Genomic DNA, 7,156 nt, shown 5'->3' on the forward strand with positions numbered 1-7,156 from the left:
AAAAAAAAACACCATTCCTTTTTCTGACCATTTTCCAATTACTTGAAAACATGAAGCAATAAGTATTCTGGATCTCCTCAGGACCACAAAATGCTGAGCACATTAGGATTGATCGGGGCCGCCAGGTTCTTCCGGAAGGTGCCCGGGGCGGGAGCGGGATGCTGGTCTGAGAGCTGGGGAGCTTCCGTGAGTATCCTTCTTCGTGTGAGCTGCCCCGGGGCACTGGACCTCTGCCTTCACTCAGGATTGATGCATCCTTCCTGGTTTCGCCGGGCCCCCTGCGTCCACGATTAATAGGAAGGTTCCCTGTTCTATCTTGGTTCCCTGCCCTCCATTTCCTAAAAACTGTAACTTACTAAACTGTCATCAATTACTGTGTTAATTACAACAAGTAGATTAATAAAATGATATAAAGTCCAGTCATTTTGTCTTCAGTATGACTCCAGTGTATCCACACGGCTGCACTCTAGAAGTTCAGACGAGAACAGCATCTTGAGCCCTGAAACCTGCTTTCCACTAATGTTAACAATTTCGCAGCATCACGTACTCCCAGGCCTTGGCAGAGCTGTGCAACAGACAGTTTCTGTGTGAATCCCTGCACTTCCGGGAAGGTCATTCCTAGGTGTTGGATGTTTTGTTCATCGTGTGCATCCCCATATACATTCTGTAACTAGGATAAGTCAGAGCTATCCACGGTTGCATATTTGCCCCATCCAGCCATGCTGCTGGAGGTATTTTATGAGTTCCAGCGATTTTCTTTGGTTACTCCCAGTTCCCTTGCTTTGCAGTCAAGTCATTTGCAGACATGTCACGTTCTTGTTTGGGAGTATTTGAAGCTATTGCTTTTGTTGTCTCCTTCTTACAGTAGCAGGACATTTGAAGACAATACTGAATAAAAGCAGGGATTATCAGGATTCACGTGGGATTTTAACAGGAATGCTTTTCTTTGAGATAACTATTTGGAGCATTCTTTTATTTTCTTGCACACTTATTGGTCTGTTTTCTCCTTTAGCCAATGGGATCATTTCTTTGCTTAAAAAAATCTGTGGGCTTTCTTTTGAGATTTGCACAGGTACTCCGTAGATCAGAAATGAGGAGGAGGGCTTGCCAGCAGGTGCGAGGGGGCAGGACCTGGGAACATGTCCACTTGGACACTGATCTGGTGGGTGGTTTTCTTCATTAGTCAGTCTCCGTTTATCTTGTTTTACTCTAACCTAATTTGTGTTATGGTGATTTCCCCTGTATCTTCTAACTTCGTATCTGCTTTTCTCTTGTGTTCACTGTTCTAGGAGGAGATCTTGTCATTGGGCTCGTGACTGCTTAGGTGAGTGCCTCGTTCAGCTGCTTTCCCAGCGCTGTTTTCAGCCTTTAAGCCTGTGTGTTGCGAAGTGACACCAACCACATTTTCCTAGAGTTAGGATCCTCAATGGTCTCCTGCTGTACTTCCTAGGTTTACGTGGATCTCAGTGTTTCTAGGAAATGTTTATTGGAAATGGTGCTTTTTTTTTTCCTTTTCAGTCATTTGGGAGATTTCATTGAAAGGCTTTTTTCTTTTTCACACTTGTGGATGTGGTGGAGATTGTTTGCTATGAAGTCTCTCCTTTTGCAGCCTCGAGCCTTTTATAGTGAGAATAAGGCCGTTCTCTGTAGTTGATGCTGTTTGTTCTGTAGTTTGTTTATTCAGGAATATTGATCATATTGTTAAAATTCTCTGCAACCTTATTTTTCTTCCGTGTCAGATTTTCCTTGTATTTCTAAGAGTTTTTTTTTTTTTTGCTTTGTGTTTTTTTTTTATTTAAATCCAATTAGCCTACATAGAGTACATCATTAGTTTCAGCAGTAGTGTTCACTAATTCCTCAGTTGTGTGAAACACCCAGTGCTTTGTGTTTTGATGCGGGCATTCTGCAAAACTTTCTCTCTCCCTGCTAACAGCGTAAGGTGATCTTCCTGCTGAATGCTGCTTGCCTGGGATCCAGCTCTCATGTGGGAACTACCACTCTGCTGCTCTTATTGGCAAATTCATCCAGCATTTCCTGGCCCTTCCAAGCCTTCAGATGTCATTTGTGTGGTTATCTTTAACAACACGATAAGCAGACTTTGCCATTGAATATGTTGGCTCAAATTCTCTAACTGCTATACTGAGATGCCGTTTATCATATTTTCTGTTTTTATTATTTGTTTGCAACTTCCTTTCTTTTTTACATTTTCTACAGTGATTTAGAAAGGTATTTTCTTTAAAAAAAAAAAAGCCACATTAGGAATGATTTTTATGTTTTTTAGAAGTACACTTAAAAGTCCCCAATTCATTATGATGAACTCCCCCTCCTGATCCCGACCGGCTGGAATCACTGTGAGGGAACTGAAGGGCACAGGGCTGGCGCTGATCAGGCGGGGAGGGGGCTGTGGCGACAGTGGCCCACAGTCTGCCCTGGGGAAATGGCAGGTCCTAATGCCAGGGCTGATGGAAGAGGGAGGGGCCACACACAGCAAGGTGCAAGCCAACTGGACTTCCTCAGAGCAGACAACAGCGCCCCCTCCACTCAAGCACCCCACCAACAGCCCAGAAAACCCAGAAGCTATGTACACACCCACTTCTGGGAAACACACAGTGGGAGCCGGGTCCTTTCATAAATAAAAATGAGCTATTTGAGAAGAACCAAAGTTGGCATCCCAGAAAGAAACATTCCCCACCTTGGGTTCCTGGGGAGCCACCGGTGTAGGAGCTGGTCCCCTTCTGCCTCATGTCGCACCAGGGCCCCGGGCAGGCAGGGTCTCCTCAGGTACAGGTTTCTACCCAGCTTTCCTGGAGCCTTTTCAAATATGGGACTGACGACCAAGGACCACCAGCTAGTGAAGTCTACGTCATGAAAGGAAAGCCTAGGCCCCTGGAGAAACATCACTCCCGAAGCAAAAGGGAAATATTTTAGGAAAAAAGTAGAGGAGCTTGGGCATCAGTAGGTGTGTGGGCAGAGCATCATGCGCCCCAGAACGGGCTTCCGCAATGTGCAGCAATGGGCCCCTCGTAAGACGGACAAATTGCATCCGAATACATAAGGAACTCTCGAATTCCAACAATAAAAATTTTAAAACAATCTTTTTAACGGACAAAAGATTTGAACGGATCCTTCCCTACAGAATACACACACGTGGCAAGTAAGCACAGGCAGAAGCTCGCTCTGTTTGGTCATGAGGGAAGCGCCCATCAAACCGCAGGGGGACACCGCTAGCTATCGGCCTCTCGGAATAACTTCCATTGAAGAAAACGACCAACAGAGGCTTGGCGAGGACGCAGAGGCTCTGAGACATGCACCCTGCCAGCGGGAAGCGCCGCGGTGACCCAAGTATGTCAATCCTAGGTAATTAGTTACCCAGGAGGAGCGAAAGCATGTATCTAATTAAAGACTTTTACATGAATGTTCATAGCAGCTTTATTTGCAACAGCCCCAAACCAGAAACAATCCTGCTGTCCTTTAGCAGGTGAATGACTAACCGTTTGCTGCTTGTGTCCATACAGTGGAACACACCGTGAGAGGGACACTCAGCAGCAGTAACAAAGTGACAGCATCTCGGAGCGCCATGCCGGCCAAAAGAAGCTAGACAGAAGAGAGCACAGACTACTGTGTAAGGTAAGTGTTTGCGTGTGGGCGGGGGCAAGGGGGCAGTTTACAGAAGGGCCAGAGGAAACATTTGGGATTGATGCTCATTATCTTGCTAGTGGGATGGTTTCCCATCTGTCTGCATCAAATTATACCGTAAATATATGCAGTTCATTGAATGTCCGTCACACCTCGATGTTTTAAAGACCTGAGTTTATCGTACCCATACAGCAATAGGATGCCATGAAAACAAAATTACCCAAGAACAGTGAATCTAGGAAATAAGAAAACAAAAATGTGGTAGAAGAGGTAGAGGGTACAATCAAGTAGATCCTAGGAAATATAACAGAAGGCCAAGAACCAAAAAACACAAGATCAGTTAAGAGGTCCGATGTCTGGCTGGTGGGTGTTACAGAAAAGCTCTCTCCATACTTCTGTGATGGGGATGATTTTGGATACTTTCTCCACAAAAGCTGATCGGAGGTTTGCTTCACAGTGACCCATGAGACAAAGAACCGCCAGACCCGGTTACCCTTCTGGTGAAGGGAGGAAGCAAGTGGCAGAGTGGTTCGCTAGAGAATAGCACAGTGTTAGCGGTTTGAGAGGAAACAAAACAAACTCACTATCTGTGGGGAGCACGTGTGTAATAGAAGTATGAAGATGTGAGCTGGACACATGTTAAGCCCATGACTGTGATTATCTTCGAAGACGGGGGCTGAGGCGGGAGTCTAGGTGACGACAGTGCTGTGCGATAGGCAATTCTTCCTGCTGGTTTGAGAAATCGAAAGCAAATATATCAAATCTACTTTTTCTGATGTGACTAGTTATACTGCAGGGTTATGTGATGTGACTAGTTATACTGCGGGGTTATGTGATGTGACTAGTTATACTGGTGGGTTATGTGATGTGATAGTTACACTGGGGTGTTATGTGATGTGACTATTATACTGGGGTGATGTAATATGACTAGTTATACTGGGGGTGATGTTATACTTTGTAGCTTTATGTATTGTTTATTTCTTAATTTTAAAAAAGAGAACATAGAAAAGGGCCATGGAGCCCAGATTGTGAGGAGAGTGAAGCCAGGGTATGTAAATCAGGAGGGAGATGTGGGGCAACAAGGCAGGCAGGACCCTGGAGAGCCCCACGCAGGCCTGCGGCTGCCTCCGTATCCGTAGGACAGAGTCTTCAACATGGCTTTGTTGTCTTAGTTGTTAGAATTTGGGGTTCAAGGCCACACAAGGAGTTCTTGAACCCCTCTGCAGACTGGCCAGGGCAGGGGAGTGGGGAGGTGTTTCACAGGTTAAATATACATCCCCTGAGGCCTGGGGCCCGAGGGAGAATGGCAGGGACAGGTCACTCAGTCTGTGGTCCCTGAAGCCGCCTGCGGCCCACTGTGCCAAGCTCTGCATGACACAAGGTGGATCAAAGGCAAAATACAGTTTCGTCCTCAGGAGATCTGTGTGCCAGGGTGGAGACCGATGTACCATGAAAATACAACTTGATGTTTGCATTATGGGAACTTAAAAGGACAGAGGGCCCCACGAGTCTGCTCAAGGAGGACAGTATTTGTATGATTTGGGGAGAAACAGCCTGGGCACAAGTCATACCTGTAGGACCAGACGTGTGGAGGAGCAAGGAGGCTCACCAGTTAGGCCGGTGTGGGTGAAAATAAGGTGAGAAGAGGGAGTGGGGCGTTGGGGGACGGGGCAGGATGAGACGGACAGGGAAGGAGCAGAGCAAGAAGGTGCCCCGTGGCCACTGCAGGACGACAGGAGGACCCCATCACTCTGGGGCAGTGATGTGGAGAGCCGTGTGGGGCCGGGGAGGGGCTGCGGGGTAGGCAGGGAGTTCGGAGAAGAGGAAATGAGGATCAGAACGGACGAAGTACAGGATGGGGAGAGTAGTAACGGCATTTGGGAGCGGGAGTCGAGGCTGGACTTTTCAATAAGCGTAAGATTCAAAGAGACATATACTAAAGAAGCTCCACGGGAGACAGAGAAGCACGTGGGAAGGTGTTTAACCTCTTCAGTCACAGGGAGGCACAAATTAAAACCATGACGTACACCACAGACAGAACGGCAGCATCAAAAGGCCCGACCTAAGTGCTGGCAAGGGCGTCCAGGGCCGGGAACTCTCACCCTGCATTGCAGGGGTGAGGTGGAGGGGTGGAGGGGGTGGAGGAAGCCAAGGGGGAGGGGGAGTGAGGGGCTGGGGTGGGGGTGAAGCCATGAGGCCGCTTGGGGCAATCTCCAGATTCCAACTTCCTTCTTTATTCTTCTTTTCTCTTTCCCATCCTTTCATTCTCTTATTCTCTCTCCCTCTCACCTTTTTTTTTTTTTTTTGATTATCGGATATTTAATGCTGATCAAAGCCCTAGTAACTCACGGTCTTACAGTTCACCATGACTTGATCACGAACCACAAACGCTGCTGGTCTCCAAAGGGTCATCTACCTGCACCCAAGAACACAGCATTTTCTTAATCTTTTAACTGTGAGTTTCAAAGTTTAGCTGAGTTTCTCTCGAAACTTAGGAAGTTTTAGCCATAAACATTGAATTAAAAAAAATTTTTTTACATGTCTCTTGAAGAACATTCAGTATGAGTTTAATCCGTGAATGATTGCAAATTTTAGTAATTACATTTCTGATATTCATCATCGCTGGACTGAAATTACTGAAAGCTTTGCTTTATTGTCAAAGCTCAGAAGTATTTATCCCATGGACTGAAATACAAGTGTGCTATTGGGGGATCTGGAGACACTTCATCACACACTAAGTGTGGACTGTAATACCGTAAGAAATTCCAGTTCCAGCTGGCAGGCAAAATATAATTCAGGCTTAAGAGTTCTGTCTTTAAAAAGCACATAAAATTTCAATTTGAATAAATAATAATTTCAGTCACGAATAAATATTTTCATTCATCATATATTTCATGAATATCATATTTATGAGTAATATTTTTGAGATACATTTGAAAATATTTTTGAAACATTTGAAATACATTTGAAAATATCTATGAATATTTTCATTTCCAAATTCATTTGTGAACACATAATAATTTCATTCATAAAATAATAATTTCATTTTCAAAGGTTCAGCCCTGCAAAGAATGGAATGCACACCTGAGAACCTTCCTACACTATTACCCCACTTGGCTCTCTCTGGAGACATCAGGCCCTGAAGACACGGGATGATTCATAACCCGAGAGTTCACAGGCGCCTACACCAGCCGGCGCTGCACGGAGCTCTTCGACGTGAAAAGCTGAAGCCTATAAAAATTCACTCGAAGTACGGTAGTCACCAAAATAGGAACATTTTCCCAGTAACACTCAAGAGTCATAAAGTTATACTACTATACTGTGTATATAGCACATATGTTCTATATATGCTCTAAGTTATACAACTATACCCTGTATATATATATATACATACAGTAGCTAGTTATATATACAATGCTGAGTTACAATACTTTATTAAATATTTTCACATTTACATCAAATATTTAAAAACTACAGGTTTGGGGCGCCTGGGTGGCTCAGTAGGTCAAAGCCTTTGCCT

At 45.0% G+C, this 7,156-nt stretch overlaps 1 long non-coding RNA gene across 1 annotated transcript; it reads left to right on the forward strand.

Annotated features, from left to right (window-relative positions):
- Nucleotides 1-12: 12 nt before the first annotated feature.
- On the forward strand, nucleotides 13-3,376 carry LOC111153447. Its single transcript, XR_002641000.1, has 3 exons — nucleotides 13-1,162; nucleotides 1,290-1,324; nucleotides 3,137-3,376. It is a non-coding gene; the product is annotated as an uncharacterized LOC111153447 (long non-coding RNA).
- The last annotated feature ends 3,780 nt before the right edge of the window (nucleotides 3,377-7,156 follow it).

This window comes from Enhydra lutris, unplaced genomic scaffold (genome assembly GCF_002288905.1).
Source record: "Enhydra lutris kenyoni isolate GAN:26980312 unplaced genomic scaffold, ASM228890v2 scaffoldscaffold32, whole genome shotgun sequence".
Classification (NCBI taxonomy): Eukaryota; Metazoa; Chordata; class Mammalia; order Carnivora; family Mustelidae; genus Enhydra; species Enhydra lutris.